The following is a 16,990-nucleotide window of genomic DNA, read 5'->3' as shown; positions in this document are numbered from 1 at the left end:
GACCACACCACGGTACACTGGTTTCAATTTTAGCATGCATAAATAACCCTCCAGCCTCGAGTCTGTCAAACTTTATGCCAAGTCATGCTGTATTGCCCGTTTAAAATAACGTCTTGACTATCAATAGTGAGTTAGATCCACTGAAACGGTCAACTGTCAGAGTGAGAGTCTTCATGTTTATTTCAAGATTCCATTGGTGGGAATAGGCGATTACACGGCTTGTTTATAACCGGAATTAGCACGTCAGCCACGTGGTTAAAAATTACCGTTGCTGATTCCGCGCGATTCCGAGAAGGAAATGCGCATTTAGATCGTCGAAGAGCAAAACAATTTCTAACTCTGGGTAAGTAGGCCGGTTGCTTGAAGTGTCGGTCAGGTTTTTAATTTATTACTGTTAGGTGATTTACCTAGTTACAATTACCATTCCACGAAGACGTGTTGCATGGTTAAGATAACCTCATAACAAGTACTAACAAGCGCGCAGTTTCTGAGGTCTTCTGACAGTTTCTTAATTGGTAAATTCTAATTTCGGTTTATATTGTCGAAGCGATTTTTTTTTTGCCCGCGTGAGGGAGAAAGGGTTGATTTTTTTAAAAAAAGAATCTGAAATTCAAGCTAATTTCAAGTCCAAATTTTCGCGTACGACTCCTCACGAGGTAGTGAAATAAAGCAGTCGGATTATAAATATCTCATTAGATGTTTTGGTGTTCGTGCATTGTTGCTGAGTAGTTTTACTGACTCGTTCAGTCACAGGCAGACCACCCAATGCGTTCGTGGTTAATAATTGTTGACATAAGGTTCTGTTGAAATCAATGGCGCATATACAGTCAACTCTCGCCTTGCGGACACCCCGCTATTACGGACGCTCGATATTACGGACAAAATTCAGATCCCCGGCGAAAGTTATAGAGGTTTGACTGGAAATGACTCCTGCTATTACGGACTCTCGCTATTACGGAATTACGGACACTTTCGTGGTACCAAAAGAACAATTTTATTGTTTTGACTCTCGATAAAGCGGACACCATGAACTTCTCACATAACATTATTACGGAAAATTGCAGTGTGTTGAATACTATTTGTCGAAACACACTTCAGAAGTCTTCTGCAATAATTATTTTTGCATCAATTGCATCAGTAGCTGTACACCAGACTTTGCTTTTTCACTTCAGCTTGCGCCCTTTTCTTCCAGACGACTCCTTTTTGGAGAAACCAAATCCTCAAACCCTCGACCATTGTCATTCTCCATACCTAACGACTACTGAGTTGTTTCACGACTGTTGATAAGCTCGTCATAACCCATACTATTGAGCCTATGTTAATGCCATTTTTTTCCTCACACCCCGCTATTACGGACTCTCGCTATTACGGACACTAAACGAAGTCCCGAGCGTGTCCGCTATAACGAGAGTTGACTGTAGAAGGTATTTAGACGCCTATATCGGCTTCGATTTACTACAAAATATAAAATTTACTCTATAAAACGGTCGCTAATGATCTCGCAAAATAACGCCTTAAAGGGCTCGGGGCGGCAAAAAAAGAGGACACAAGACTCATTTACCATTTCATCTTAACTTTTATTGAATCCTTTAGAGTAAATTTCATATTTTGTAGTAGATCGAAGCCGAAGTAATGTTTCTATAAATCTTTTATATGCGCCATTGATTTCAACATAACCTTATGTCAACAATTATTAATCACGAACACATAGGGTGGTCTGTCTGTGGCCCTGTGTGCTTTCAGTTCGATTCAGTTAGGTCGCGGGGGACACCTTTGGCTCATCATTATGCATTTATTAAAAGCGTACCGTATTTACGAAAAAGGCTTAATTTTTCTTTCTCTGCGTCACTCGCTCTTATATGTAATGTACAAAGTAAATAGTAACATTACCCCTGATAAAATAACAAACCTCTTTAGTATTGCTAATCCATACTATAATCTTAGAAATAGTAATCACTTTGTAGTACCTAGATTCAACATGGACACTGACAGAAACGGCTTACGATATAGAGGTCCACTAGCATGGGACCTCACTCCAACCTCACTCAAACAGCCCCCCTCCTTAAAGAACTTTAAGAACCTCTTTAAACAGCGTCGCCATAAGTATTTTATCAAAATACTTATTGCGCATGCCTAGTTTTCACAAGAATGACCAACGAACTTTTTGGTGCTTTACTTCCGGCTACAACAAACCTAAAACAGTACGAAACGATTTTTCATACGAGTCAAGTTATTTTTTTTTTAATTTTGTAAACCATTAAAATAAAACAATTCGCCCTGGATCAATAGGGACAGTACACGATTTAAGAATATTGGACCGGCAATGGAGCAATCTAATCGGTTGATTTAAGTTATTAGCCCTCTGACTACATAAGTCATGTTTTAAGGTTGGATATTGTCCTTGTTCTAGTTCCTTTTTTTGCGTTTCGTTTCCTGAACACGCAACTTTAGTTGGCCAATATCCAGCTGTCCGAAAGCTCAGACTAACAATATATGAATTGGCTTTACTTTTGTAGCATACACAAATAGGATCAAATAGTTCTGAAGAAACAAGCCCGCTGTTCAGAAACCACGCGTTCTCTAGAAGTCAGTCAAGCCGGGGTAAGGTTAGTTATTAAACTGTTAATAAACAATTATTGGATGAGGTTTTTGTGATATAATTAAGATCGATTCCTTGATTATCCCAGATATCACAAAAACCGAATCCAACAATTATTGTATTATACATTATGAAAGTGATAAATGATCATCGCCGTGAATTTCCAATTTAAGCATGGAATAAAGAAGGTATTCGCCCGGCGTATCCAATCGAACGTTCGGTATTCGAACCCAATCCAACACCAATCGTTCGATTGGGTTTGGTAATCGAACATAATCGAACTCACAATAAAATTTGGTCAATCGAACAAAATCGAACGTTCGATTATCGGACAGTCGACAATCGTACTCAATTGAACTTTCGATAACCGAACTCCTGTTTGTTTATATTGCGGACATTTGTTGTTAGTCCTGCGTGATTTACTTATCAAGACGGATTCCAAACAAAATAGAGTCGGATCAGTTGAATTCGATTGTGTTCGATTGGTTCGAAAATCGAGCTCACAGCAAAATAGATGTTCGATTTTGTTCGATTACCGAACCCAATCGAACGATTGGTGTTCGATTTGGCTCGATGGATGTTTAGTTAGATTTTGTTCGATTGGATACGCCGGGTATTCGTGGAATAGTTCCTTCGCAATTTTTTCGCCTCGGTTCTCTTTAGTTCGTTGAGGAAAACACTCCATTAGATATCTTGGTCCTTACCTTTGGTCAAAACTGAGCGCAACTGACAAAAAGAGACTGACGATCGGGAATTTTAGAAAGAGTATAAGAGATAAAGACCTCACTGCTCTCATCGAGGACGCGTGTTCCAACTGTCTAATATGCACTACCTGATACATGACACTTGATCTATTCACTGATTATCATTTTTCTCATTTTACCCTTTTTAATTATTCTTGTAAAATATTGTATTATATTGTATTTATAATTTTAGAAACAGATTTTAAATTATTTATTTTGTGATTCCCGAGACTTTATTATCCAGCAATTTTTCAAAGCGAATCGACGAACTGTGAATTTCCTTTGCTGTCAGATGCCTGCCACATTGCTCTCGGAAATCCTGCATTGCGCGCGCAACCTACAGATTATTCAATAATCTGCTAGGGGGCGATAGTTTTAGGGGCGATAGTTTCACTCTTCCCCACAAAGGAGGAGTAGAATATACGATGGCCTCTATAAAAGACTGCGTGGGAAGCTACTTTCTTTCGTATTGCGCGAAAAGTTGTTTTTACCTGTATCGAGGCTTTATTAAATGAAGTCTATTTTTTTAGTATTTTTTGGCACTTATGAGTGATCACCTAGTAGCAATAGTAACATTCTCCAAATTTTCCTCTTGCAGACTTACTGAATAATTCAAGCAGGAACATGGCGTCATCCAGCAGCAACTCAAATAGTACGTCAACAATTGCTGAGTCCGGCAACAGTGGATATTGGCAAAGTCAAGTGGCGCTTTACCTAAATGCTGATCAAACCAGTGACGTGTTTAATGTATGGAGGATTAACCATAACTCGCTAATATCACAAATGCAAAAATTAATTGATACCACTGAGAAAATAATAAGTGTTGGGGTTTATAAATGCCCACTTCAAGACTGGCAACTTGTTCAACTTTTGGACTGCCATCAGTTTGTCGTGCTGCAAACAGCTAATTGGTGGTATTCCATTGAAAAAAATGACAAGTTCATTTTTATTCAGAGAAGCAAACACCTCGAAAATGTTCGATGTTTTAGAAAAAACAACCGTAGAAATACAGATGTAGTGCAAATGAGTGTCGATGATGGACGGAAAACCATGGGGGATTTGATCGAGTTTCTTTACAGAAATAATGAACTGAACAATGGATACGATTCGGTTACTTCTAACTGTCATGCCTTCGCAAAGAGAATATTCGACGAATTTTCTGCAACAAAGTCTCATGATATAGTATTGGGGTGTTCTCCGTTTATTGTGATTAACTCTCCCTGGCAAAAATATCAAGGTTAATTTTTTTGGAACTGTCAAGTATTGGTGGTGGGGTGCACAGTGTGGCTAAGTGCTCGAGAACATGCATGGTTTAATTTTTCACTTTACCTTCAACTTTTTTTCACAGTTCTTTTCAATAAAACTACAGGATCAGCCGCAAATAGCAAGAGCTATTCTAGGCGTGTAGTATAAAAAAAAAATGAATTAAGGACATTCACAAAATAAATCGTTGCACATTGTTTCTTTAGGGGGTCGGATGTGTAACCTAAATCTGAAAAATGAAACAGTACTGATTACAAAAAAAATCGAAGGTTAAATTGACAAATTGCACCGATATAAAATGGAAAAGTAATTAAAAACAAGATTGTAGTCAGGTGTGTATAAAAAGTAGCGGGTTTCATTTTGCATAGCTTGTAATTTTGTTGCTAATTTGCGAAACATATTTCAGAACCATTTATTATTGTGTATAAGGTAAAAATTCTGGTCGCATCGCTTAAAACGTATTTCAAACAAAGATAACTAGGTACAACTAAGAAGTCAATCAAGTAGTCGGAATGTTTCCTTGAATAAAACGATTATGTTGATTATAGCGAAGATTTTTTCGATGTTTTGGGGTGTTATATACACGACGTACATTATCCTTCACCGAATGAATACAAGTGAAATATATATCTGTTTTAAGGCTGAGTTGCAGAGATAGCCCAGAGCAAATCTCGGAATTCAATGAGATCCGAGCCCATGACCTTGAAAATACGGCTCTTCTAACTAAACTGCGAAGTAATGTTATTTTTTTAAAATTGTTTTGGTGGTACTTAAAAAAAAACGCCCGGAACGTGTTCAAAGTGAAGTAAGTAATCGATGGAAAATTCGAAAATCTTAGACTGATTTCGCTTGATTTTGATTTGACCATATTCTGCAGCGGGGAGAAAGGAAGTTAGATTAATTTATCACTGAGATTTTCTTTCTCAGAGGTATCATCAATTTTGTAAAGCGCGTAATAAGAATTTTACTGGAGAGAAGCTCTGTAATCGATGTTAAAGCTATTGCAATATTGTATAAATCGATAGATGAATTTTTTTGATGTACTGTATGTTTACTTTATGTCGACTATTATTTTACGTGTAATACAGTGGAACCCCGTCATAGGGCTATTTGTTCCTCGCGAAGCGAGAGCCGAAGGCCGAGCGTAGCGGGGTGTATAATTTTGTCCCTCAAAGGGCTCAGGCGGGATGAAATCTCGTGTGGAGTTTACGGTCATATATATATGACTGAATTTTTGAAAACCGTGTCAGCAACACAAACCTCTCACTGGCACTTTGCCAGGAAAATCAAAGGCATTTTCAGTCAATCAAGCAAAGTCAAGCAGTCACTGGCGAACAAACACACTCACCTGAGTTTTGCCCAGCTGGATCACTGCCGCAACCTAACCTTGTTGCCTAACCAGGCCAGTTCTGCTGACGAAAACCAAAAAAGACCAAAAAATCAGTTTTTTAGTCCAAGTGTCCACTTTTTGAACCCACCCCACCCCCCTGGGTTATGAGACCTGCTGGTTGGCATGGTACCACCCTGTAGCCTGAAGCCTGGGCTGCATGCCAAAACCCTTCAAGACACCAAGCCCCCTGCTTTTTCAAGCGCCAGGCTGGCCTGACCCCTGGCTATCGCCAGGCGACAGGCGAAAAAGTTTTGCTTCAACCGGAGACCATGTTTTCAAAAATCCAGTCATATGTTGGCAGGTAATGCCTGGAATTGCACTGACAATCACTGTTTGCCCAGCTGACTTGCCCGGTGCCCGAGCCTGGCTAACGGTAGGTCACAGCCAGCTGGAAGCAGGCATTCCCTGCCAACATATGACTGAATTTTTGAAAACCGTGTCAGCAACACAAACCTCTCACTGGCACTTTGCCAGGAAAATCAAAGGCATTTTCAGTCAATCAAGCAAAGTCAAGCAGTCACTGGCGAACAAACACACTCACCTGAGTTTTGCCCAGCTGGATCACTGCCGCAACCTAACCTTGTTGCCTAACCAGGCCAGTTCTGCTGACGAAAACCAAAAAAGACCAAAAAATCAGTTTTTTAGTCCAAGTGTCCACTTTTTGAACCCACCCCACCCCCCTGGGTTATGAGACCTGCTGGTTGGCATGGTACCACCCTGTAGCCTGAAGCCTGGGCTGCATGCCAAAACCCTTCAAGACACCAAGCCCCCTGCTTTTTCAAGCGCCAGGCTGGCCTGACCCCTGGCTATCGCCAGGCGACAGGCGAAAAAGTTTTGCTTCAACCGGAGACCATGTTTTCAAAAATCCAGTCATATGTTGGCAGGTAATGCCTGGAATTGCACTGACAATCACTGTTTGCCCAGCTGACTTGCCCGGTGCCCGAGCCTGGCTAACGGTAGGTCACAGCCAGCTGGAAGCAGGCATTCCCTGCCAACATATGACTGAATTTTTGAAAACCGTGTCAGCAACACAAACCTCTCACTGGCACTTTGCCAGGAAAATCAAAGGCATTTTCAGTCAATCAAGCAAAGTCAAGCAGTCACTGGCGAACAAACACACTCACCTGAGTTTTGCCCAGCTGGATCACTGCCGCAACCTAACCTTGTTGCCTAACCAGGCCAGTTCTGCTGACGAAAACCAAAAAAGACCAAAAAATCAGTTTTTTAGTCCAAGTGTCCACTTTTTGAACCCACCCCACCCCCCTGGGTTATGAGACCTGCTGGTTGGCATGGTACCACCCTGTAGCCTGAAGCCTGGGCTGCATGCCAAAACCCTTCAAGACACCAAGCCCCCTGCTTTTTCAAGCGCCAGGCTGGCCTGACCCCTGGCTATCGCCAGGCGACAGGCGAAAAAGTTTTGCTTCAACCGGAGACCATGTTTTCAAAAATCCAGTCATATGTTGGCAGGTAATGCCTGGAATTGCACTGACAATCACTGTTTGCCCAGCTGACTTGCCCGGTGCCCGAGCCTGGCTAACGGTAGGTCACAGCCAGCTGGAAGCAGGCATTCCCTGCCAACATATGACTGAATTTTTGAAAACCGTGTCAGCAACACAAACCTCTCACTGGCACTTTGCCAGGAAAATCAAAGGCATTTTCAGTCAATCAAGCAAAGTCAAGCAGTCACTGGCGAACAAACACACTCACCTGAGTTTTGCCCAGCTGGATCACTGCCGCAACCTAACCTTGTTGCCTAACCAGGCCAGTTCTGCTGACGAAAACCAAAAAAGACCAAAAAATCAGTTTTTTAGTCCAAGTGTCCACTTTTTGAACCCACCCCACCCCCCTGGGTTATGAGACCTGCTGGTTGGCATGGTACCACCCTGTAGCCTGAAGCCTGGGCTGTATGCCAAAACCCTTCAAGACACCAAGCCCCCTGCTTTTTCAAGCGCCAGGCTGGCCTGACCCCTGGCTATCGCCAGGCGACAGGCGAAAAAGTTTTGCTTCAACCGGAGACCATGTTTTCAAAAATCCAGTCATATGTTGGCAGGTAATGCCTGGAATTGCACTGACAATCACTGTTTGCCCAGCTGACTTGCCCGGTGCCCGAGCCTGGCTAACGGTAGGTCACAGCCAGCTGGAAGCAGGCATTCCCTGCCAACATATGACTGAATTTTTGAAAACCGTGTCAGCAACACAAACCTCTCACTGGCACTTTGCCAGGAAAATCAAAGGCATTTTCAGTCAATCAAGCAAAGTCAAGCAGTCACTGGCGAACAAACACACTCACCTGAGTTTTGCCCAGCTGGATCACTGCCGCAACCTAACCTTGTTGCCTAACCAGGCCAGTTCTGCTGACGAAAACCAAAAAAGACCAAAAAATCAGTTTTTTAGTCCAAGTGTCCACTTTTTGAACCCACCCCACCCCCCTGGGTTATGAGACCTGCTGGTTGGCATGGTACCACCCTGTAGCCTGAAGCCTGGGCTGCATGCCAAAACCCTTCAAGACACCAAGCCCCCTGCTTTTTCAAGCGCCAGGCTGGCCTGACCCCTGGCTATCGCCAGGCGACAGGCGAAAAAGTTTTGCTTCAACCGGAGACCATGTTTTCAAAAATCCAGTCATATGTTGGCAGGTAATGCCTGGAATTGCACTGACAATCACTGTTTGCCCAGCTGACTTGCCCGGTGCCCGAGCCTGGCTAACGGTAGGTCACAGCCAGCTGGAAGCAGGCATTCCCTGCCAACATATGACTGAATTTTTGAAAACCGTGTCAGCAACACAAACCTCTCACTGGCACTTTGCCAGGAAAATCAAAGGCATTTTCAGTCAATCAAGCAAAGTCAAGCAGTCACTGGCGAACAAACACACTCACCTGAGTTTTGCCCAGCTGGATCACTGCCGCAACCTAACCTTGTTGCCTAACCAGGCCAGTTCTGCTGACGAAAACCAAAAAAGACCAAAAAATCAGTTTTTTAGTCCAAGTGTCCACTTTTTGAACCCACCCCACCCCCCTGGGTTATGAGACCTGCTGGTTGGCATGGTACCACCCTGTAGCCTGAAGCCTGGGCTGCATGCCAAAACCCTTCAAGACACCAAGCCCCCTGCTTTTTCAAGCGCCAGGCTGGCCTGACCCCTGGCTATCGCCAGGCGACAGGCGAAAAAGTTTTGCTTCAACCGGAGACCATGTTTTCAAAAATCCAGTCATATGTTGGCAGGTAATGCCTGGAATTGCACTGACAATCACTGTTTGCCCAGCTGACTTGCCCGGTGCCCGAGCCTGGCTAACGGTAGGTCACAGCCAGCTGGAAGCAGGCATTCCCTGCCAACAATTGTTGGCAGGTAATGCCTGGAATTGCACTGACAATCACTGTTTGCCCAGCTGACTTGCCCGGTGCCCGAGCCTGGCTAACGGTAGGTCACAGCCAGCTGGAAGCAGGCATTCCCTGCCAACATATGACTGAATTTTTGAAAACCGTGTCAGCAACACAAACCTCTCACTGGCACTTTGCCAGGAAAATCAAAGGCATTTTCAGTCAATCAAGCAAAGTCAAGCAGTCACTGGCGAACAAACACACTCACCTGAGTTTTGCCCAGCTGGATCACTGCCGCAACCTAACCTTGTTGCCTAACCAGGCCAGTTCTGCTGACGAAAACCAAAAAAGACCAAAAAATCAGTTTTTTAGTCCAAGTGTCCACTTTTTGAACCCACCCCACCCCCCTGGGTTATGAGACCTGCTGGTTGGCATGGTACCACCCTGTAGCCTGAAGCCTGGGCTGCATGCCAAAACCCTTCAAGACACCAAGCCCCCTGCTTTTTCAAGCGCCAGGCTGGCCTGACCCCTGGCTATCGCCAGGCGACAGGCGAAAAAGTTTTGCTTCAACCGGAGACCATGTTTTCAAAAATCCAGTCATATGTTGGCAGGTAATGCCTGGAATTGCACTGACAATCACTGTTTGCCCAGCTGACTTGCCCGGTGCCCGAGCCTGGCTAACGGTAGGTCACAGCCAGCTGGAAGCAGGCATTCCCTGCCAACATATGACTGAATTTTTGAAAACCGTGTCAGCAACACAAACCTCTCACTGGCACTTTGCCAGGAAAATCAAAGGCATTTTCAGTCAATCAAGCAAAGTCAAGCAGTCACTGGCGAACAAACACACTCACCTGAGTTTTGCCCAGCTGGATCACTGCCGCAACCTAACCTTGTTGCCTAACCAGGCCAGTTCTGCTGACGAAAACCAAAAAAGACCAAAAAATCAGTTTTTTAGTCCAAGTGTCCACTTTTTGAACCCACCCCACCCCCCTGGGTTATGAGACCTGCTGGTTGGCATGGTACCACCCTGTAGCCTGAAGCCTGGGCTGCATGCCAAAACCCTTCAAGACACCAAGCCCCCTGCTTTTTCAAGCGCCAGGCTGGCCTGACCCCTGGCTATCGCCAGGCGACAGGCGAAAAAGTTTTGCTTCAACCGGAGACCATGTTTTCAAAAATCCAGTCATATGTTGGCAGGTAATGCCTGGAATTGCACTGACAATCACTGTTTGCCCAGCTGACTTGCCCGGTGCCCGAGCCTGGCTAACGGTAGGTCACAGCCAGCTGGAAGCAGGCATTCCCTGCCAACATATGACTGAATTTTTGAAAACCGTGTCAGCAACACAAACCTCTCACTGGCACTTTGCCAGGAAAATCAAAGGCATTTTCAGTCAATCAAGCAAAGTCAAGCAGTCACTGGCGAACAAACACACTCACCTGAGTTTTGCCCAGCTGGATCACTGCCGCAACCTAACCTTGTTGCCTAACCAGGCCAGTTCTGCTGACGAAAACCAAAAAAGACCAAAAAATCAGTTTTTTAGTCCAAGTGTCCACTTTTTGAACCCACCCCACCCCCCTGGGTTATGAGACCTGCTGGTTGGCATGGTACCACCCTGTAGCCTGAAGCCTGGGCTGTATGCCAAAACCCTTCAAGACACCAAGCCCCCTGCTTTTTCAAGCGCCAGGCTGGCCTGACCCCTGGCTATCGCCAGGCGACAGGCGAAAAAGTTTTGCTTCAACCGGAGACCATGTTTTCAAAAATCCAGTCATATGTTGGCAGGTAATGCCTGGAATTGCACTGACAATCACTGTTTGCCCAGCTGACTTGCCCGGTGCCCGAGCCTGGCTAACGGTAGGTCACAGCCAGCTGGAAGCAGGCATTCCCTGCCAACATATGACTGAATTTTTGAAAACCGTGTCAGCAACACAAACCTCTCACTGGCACTTTGCCAGGAAAATCAAAGGCATTTTCAGTCAATCAAGCAAAGTCAAGCAGTCACTGGCGAACAAACACACTCACCTGAGTTTTGCCCAGCTGGATCACTGCCGCAACCTAACCTTGTTGCCTAACCAGGCCAGTTCTGCTGACGAAAACCAAAAAAGACCAAAAAATCAGTTTTTTAGTCCAAGTGTCCACTTTTTGAACCCACCCCACCCCCCTGGGTTATGAGACCTGCTGGTTGGCATGGTACCACCCTGTAGCCTGAAGCCTGGGCTGCATGCCAAAACCCTTCAAGACACCAAGCCCCCTGCTTTTTCAAGCGCCAGGCTGGCCTGACCCCTGGCTATCGCCAGGCGACAGGCGAAAAAGTTTTGCTTCAACCGGAGACCATGTTTTCAAAAATCCAGTCATATGTTGGCAGGTAATGCCTGGAATTGCACTGACAATCACTGTTTGCCCAGCTGACTTGCCCGGTGCCCGAGCCTGGCTAACGGTAGGTCACAGCCAGCTGGAAGCAGGCATTCCCTGCCAACAATTGTTGGCAGGTAATGCCTGGAATTGCACTGACAATCACTGTTTGCCCAGCTGACTTGCCCGGTGCCCGAGCCTGGCTAACGGTAGGTCACAGCCAGCTGGAAGCAGGCATTCCCTGCCAACATATGACTGAATTTTTGAAAACCGTGTCAGCAACACAAACCTCTCACTGGCACTTTGCCAGGAAAATCAAAGGCATTTTCAGTCAATCAAGCAAAGTCAAGCAGTCACTGGCGAACAAACACACTCACCTGAGTTTTGCCCAGCTGGATCACTGCCGCAACCTAACCTTGTTGCCTAACCAGGCCAGTTCTGCTGACGAAAACCAAAAAAGACCAAAAAATCAGTTTTTTAGTCCAAGTGTCCACTTTTTGAACCCACCCCACCCCCCTGGGTTATGAGACCTGCTGGTTGGCATGGTACCACCCTGTAGCCTGAAGCCTGGGCTGCATGCCAAAACCCTTCAAGACACCAAGCCCCCTGCTTTTTCAAGCGCCAGGCTGGCCTGACCCCTGGCTATCGCCAGGCGACAGGCGAAAAAGTTTTGCTTCAACCGGAGACCATGTTTTCAAAAATCCAGTCATATGTTGGCAGGTAATGCCTGGAATTGCACTGACAATCACTGTTTGCCCAGCTGACTTGCCCGGTGCCCGAGCCTGGCTAACGGTAGGTCACAGCCAGCTGGAAGCAGGCATTCCCTGCCAACATATGACTGAATTTTTGAAAACCGTGTCAGCAACACAAACCTCTCACTGGCACTTTGCCAGGAAAATCAAAGGCATTTTCAGTCAATCAAGCAAAGTCAAGCAGTCACTGGCGAACAAACACACTCACCTGAGTTTTGCCCAGCTGGATCACTGCCGCAACCTAACCTTGTTGCCTAACCAGGCCAGTTCTGCTGACGAAAACCAAAAAAGACCAAAAAATCAGTTTTTTAGTCCAAGTGTCCACTTTTTGAACCCACCCCACCCCCCTGGGTTATGAGACCTGCTGGTTGGCATGGTACCACCCTGTAGCCTGAAGCCTGGGCTGCATGCCAAAACCCTTCAAGACACCAAGCCCCCTGCTTTTTCAAGCGCCAGGCTGGCCTGACCCCTGGCTATCGCCAGGCGACAGGCGAAAAAGTTTTGCTTCAACCGGAGACCATGTTTTCAAAAATCCAGTCATATGTTGGCAGGTAATGCCTGGAATTGCACTGACAATCACTGTTTGCCCAGCTGACTTGCCCGGTGCCCGAGCCTGGCTAACGGTAGGTCACAGCCAGCTGGAAGCAGGCATTCCCTGCCAACATATGACTGAATTTTTGAAAACCGTGTCAGCAACACAAACCTCTCACTGGCACTTTGCCAGGAAAATCAAAGGCATTTTCAGTCAATCAAGCAAAGTCAAGCAGTCACTGGCGAACAAACACACTCACCTGAGTTTTGCCCAGCTGGATCACTGCCGCAACCTAACCTTGTTGCCTAACCAGGCCAGTTCTGCTGACGAAAACCAAAAAAGACCAAAAAATCAGTTTTTTAGTCCAAGTGTCCACTTTTTGAACCCACCCCACCCCCCTGGGTTATGAGACCTGCTGGTTGGCATGGTACCACCCTGTAGCCTGAAGCCTGGGCTGCATGCCAAAACCCTTCAAGACACCAAGCCCCCTGCTTTTTCAAGCGCCAGGCTGGCCTGACCCCTGGCTATCGCCAGGCGACAGGCGAAAAAGTTTTGCTTCAACCGGAGACCATGTTTTCAAAAATCCAGTCATATGTTGGCAGGTAATGCCTGGAATTGCACTGACAATCACTGTTTGCCCAGCTGACTTGCCCGGTGCCCGAGCCTGGCTAACGGTAGGTCACAGCCAGCTGGAAGCAGGCATTCCCTGCCAACATATGACTGAATTTTTGAAAACCGTGTCAGCAACACAAACCTCTCACTGGCACTTTGCCAGGAAAATCAAAGGCATTTTCAGTCAATCAAGCAAAGTCAAGCAGTCACTGGCGAACAAACACACTCACCTGAGTTTTGCCCAGCTGGATCACTGCCGCAACCTAACCTTGTTGCCTAACCAGGCCAGTTCTGCTGACGAAAACCAAAAAAGACCAAAAAATCAGTTTTTTAGTCCAAGTGTCCACTTTTTGAACCCACCCCACCCCCCTGGGTTATGAGACCTGCTGGTTGGCATGGTACCACCCTGTAGCCTGAAGCCTGGGCTGTATGCCAAAACCCTTCAAGACACCAAGCCCCCTGCTTTTTCAAGCGCCAGGCTGGCCTGACCCCTGGCTATCGCCAGGCGACAGGCGAAAAAGTTTTGCTTCAACCGGAGACCATGTTTTCAAAAATCCAGTCATATGTTGGCAGGTAATGCCTGGAATTGCACTGACAATCACTGTTTGCCCAGCTGACTTGCCCGGTGCCCGAGCCTGGCTAACGGTAGGTCACAGCCAGCTGGAAGCAGGCATTCCCTGCCAACATATGACTGAATTTTTGAAAACCGTGTCAGCAACACAAACCTCTCACTGGCACTTTGCCAGGAAAATCAAAGGCATTTTCAGTCAATCAAGCAAAGTCAAGCAGTCACTGGCGAACAAACACACTCACCTGAGTTTTGCCCAGCTGGATCACTGCCGCAACCTAACCTTGTTGCCTAACCAGGCCAGTTCTGCTGACGAAAACCAAAAAAGACCAAAAAATCAGTTTTTTAGTCCAAGTGTCCACTTTTTGAACCCACCCCACCCCCCTGGGTTATGAGACCTGCTGGTTGGCATGGTACCACCCTGTAGCCTGAAGCCTGGGCTGCATGCCAAAACCCTTCAAGACACCAAGCCCCCTGCTTTTTCAAGCGCCAGGCTGGCCTGACCCCTGGCTATCGCCAGGCGACAGGCGAAAAAGTTTTGCTTCAACCGGAGACCATGTTTTCAAAAATCCAGTCATATGTTGGCAGGTAATGCCTGGAATTGCACTGACAATCACTGTTTGCCCAGCTGACTTGCCCGGTGCCCGAGCCTGGCTAACGGTAGGTCACAGCCAGCTGGAAGCAGGCATTCCCTGCCAACATATGACTGAATTTTTGAAAACCGTGTCAGCAACACAAACCTCTCACTGGCACTTTGCCAGGAAAATCAAAGGCATTTTCAGTCAATCAAGCAAAGTCAAGCAGTCACTGGCGAACAAACACACTCACCTGAGTTTTGCCCAGCTGGATCACCGCCGCAACCTAACCTTGTTGCCTAACCAGGCCAGTTCTGCTGACGAAAACCAAAAAAGACCAAAAAATCAGTTTTTTAGTCCAAGTGTCCACTTTTTGAACCCACCCCACCCCCCTGGGTTATGAGACCTGCTGGTTGGCATGGTACCACCCTGTAGCCTGAAGCCTGGGCTGCATGCCAAAACCCTTCAAGACACCAAGCCCCCTGCTTTTTCAAGCGCCAGGCTGGCCTGACCCCTGGCTATCGCCAGGCGACAGGCGAAAAAGTTTTGCTTCAACCGGAGACCATGTTTTCAAAAATCCAGTCATATGTTGGCAGGTAATGCCTGGAATTGCACTGACAATCACTGTTTGCCCAGCTGACTTGCCCGGTGCCCGAGCCTGGCTAACGGTAGGTCACAGCCAGCTGGAAGCAGGCATTCCCTGCCAACATATGACTGAATTTTTGAAAACCGTGTCAGCAACACAAACCTCTCACTGGCACTTTGCCAGGAAAATCAAAGGCATTTTCAGTCAATCAAGCAAAGTCAAGCAGTCACTGGCGAACAAACACACTCACCTGAGTTTTGCCCAGCTGGATCACTGCCGCAACCTAACCTTGTTGCCTAACCAGGCCAGTTCTGCTGACGAAAACCAAAAAAGACCAAAAAATCAGTTTTTTAGTCCAAGTGTCCACTTTTTGAACCCACCCCACCCCCCTGGGTTATGAGACCTGCTGGTTGGCATGGTACCACCCTGTAGCCTGAAGCCTGGGCTGCATGCCAAAACCCTTCAAGACACCAAGCCCCCTGCTTTTTCAAGCGCCAGGCTGGCCTGACCCCTGGCTATCGCCAGGCGACAGGCGAAAAAGTTTTGCTTCAACCGGAGACCATGTTTTCAAAAATCCAGTCATATATATATATATATATATATATATATATATATATATTTGTGAGCTTGGTGTCTGGCGGAAATGACGTCACACGGCCGCGCGCTGGTGGCGTAATGGCGTGAGGCGTCGAACTTGAAATCAGATCTTCGGGACTGAGGGCGGGGGTTCGAATCCGGCTAGGTTTTTTTTTTTTTTTTTTTTTTTTACTATTATTTTTTTTTGTGGGTTCGAATCCTGAGCCTTTCATTTTTATCGTTTTTCTTTTCGGATTAAAATAACACTGATTTCCACATAATACTCCCTCAACGCCTATTCAGGCTATAAACTGCTGGGTCTGTAATCGTGCAGTTCGTTGTTGTTCAGTTTCTGTTTGTATTCTGTCTGCTGTATTTTGTCGAAGTCTCTGTAATCGTGCAGTTCGTTGTTGTTCAGTTTCTGTTTGTATTCTGTCTGCTGTATTTCGCCGATACTAGGCAACAATAACCCAGAGCTTCGCGAGGCCCTGCGAGTCACGTATTACTAGTTACTTCTGACTTCACCAACTTTTATTTTGACCCAAAAAAGCTTTGCCAGTTATTAGTCAACCTTATTAAAGGGACTGTGTCACGGATTTTTGCCAAATTTAGGCATGGGAAATGACCATCAAATTTGGTAAACCATAAAAAAATAACCCCTTGAAACAGTGAAGGAACATTTCTAAAACACTACAAATACAAAAGAAGGAACGGATGGCCAAAAGTGACGAAGATTGAAACGGATTGCGATTTGGGTTTTTGAAATATCGTTGGGCTGAACAGTTTTCAAAGTTAATTTCGTTTGCTTGTAACTTTAATTTACAACGCCCGGGAGACAAATTTGGTTGTAATGAAGCTATGGTTTTGTCATTTAGATCCATAGAAGTAATTTCTTTGCAAACATTAAGTTTCATAGCGAGTATTTGACAAAACTTAACAAAAGAAACTTAACTCAGCCGTGACACAGTTCGACACAGTCCTTTTAATACGACCACATCATTTTCTTTGCCCGTTGATGGACGAATTATTGGGTTTCTAATGTACATAAAAATTGTAATTTACAATCATGAACACTGAAGTTTGCTTGCCACAGTAACCGTTAAATAATGTTCCATGGCATTTATATTTTAGAAGT

General features: G+C 45.6%; 4 long non-coding RNA genes across 4 annotated transcripts; 1 reads left to right on the top strand and 3 right to left on the bottom strand.

Moving 5' to 3' along the window:
• The first annotated feature begins 208 nt into the window (after positions 1–208).
• On the top strand, positions 209–4,973 carry LOC144631628 (uncharacterized). Its single transcript, XR_013566781.1, has 3 exons — positions 209–343; positions 2,517–2,606; positions 3,941–4,973. It is a non-coding gene; the product is annotated as an uncharacterized LOC144631628 (long non-coding RNA).
• Positions 4,974–6,870: 1,897 nt separating this feature from the next.
• On the bottom strand, positions 6,871–10,457 carry LOC144632629 (uncharacterized). Its single transcript, XR_013566925.1, has 4 exons — positions 10,159–10,457; positions 8,869–9,636; positions 7,703–8,346; positions 6,871–7,180 (listed from the first exon to the last, which is right to left on the bottom strand). It is a non-coding gene; the product is annotated as an uncharacterized LOC144632629 (long non-coding RNA).
• Positions 10,458–10,492: 35 nt separating this feature from the next.
• On the bottom strand, positions 10,493–12,913 carry LOC144632630 (uncharacterized). Its single transcript, XR_013566926.1, has 3 exons — positions 12,615–12,913; positions 11,325–12,092; positions 10,493–10,802 (listed from the first exon to the last, which is right to left on the bottom strand). It is a non-coding gene; the product is annotated as an uncharacterized LOC144632630 (long non-coding RNA).
• Positions 12,914–13,203: 290 nt separating this feature from the next.
• On the bottom strand, positions 13,204–15,845 carry LOC144632628 (uncharacterized). Its single transcript, XR_013566924.1, has 5 exons — positions 15,530–15,845; positions 14,947–15,007; positions 14,364–14,424; positions 13,781–13,841; positions 13,204–13,258 (listed from the first exon to the last, which is right to left on the bottom strand). It is a non-coding gene; the product is annotated as an uncharacterized LOC144632628 (long non-coding RNA).
• Positions 15,846–16,990: the final 1,145 nt, after the last annotated feature.

This window comes from Oculina patagonica, chromosome 12 (genome assembly GCF_052425735.1).
Source record: "Oculina patagonica isolate OP01 chromosome 12, crgOcupat, whole genome shotgun sequence".
Lineage (NCBI taxonomy): Eukaryota > Metazoa > Cnidaria > Anthozoa > Scleractinia > Oculinidae > Oculina > Oculina patagonica.
Note: the sequence above shows the minus strand (reverse complement) of the source record. Positions and strands in the feature narration are given on the sequence as shown.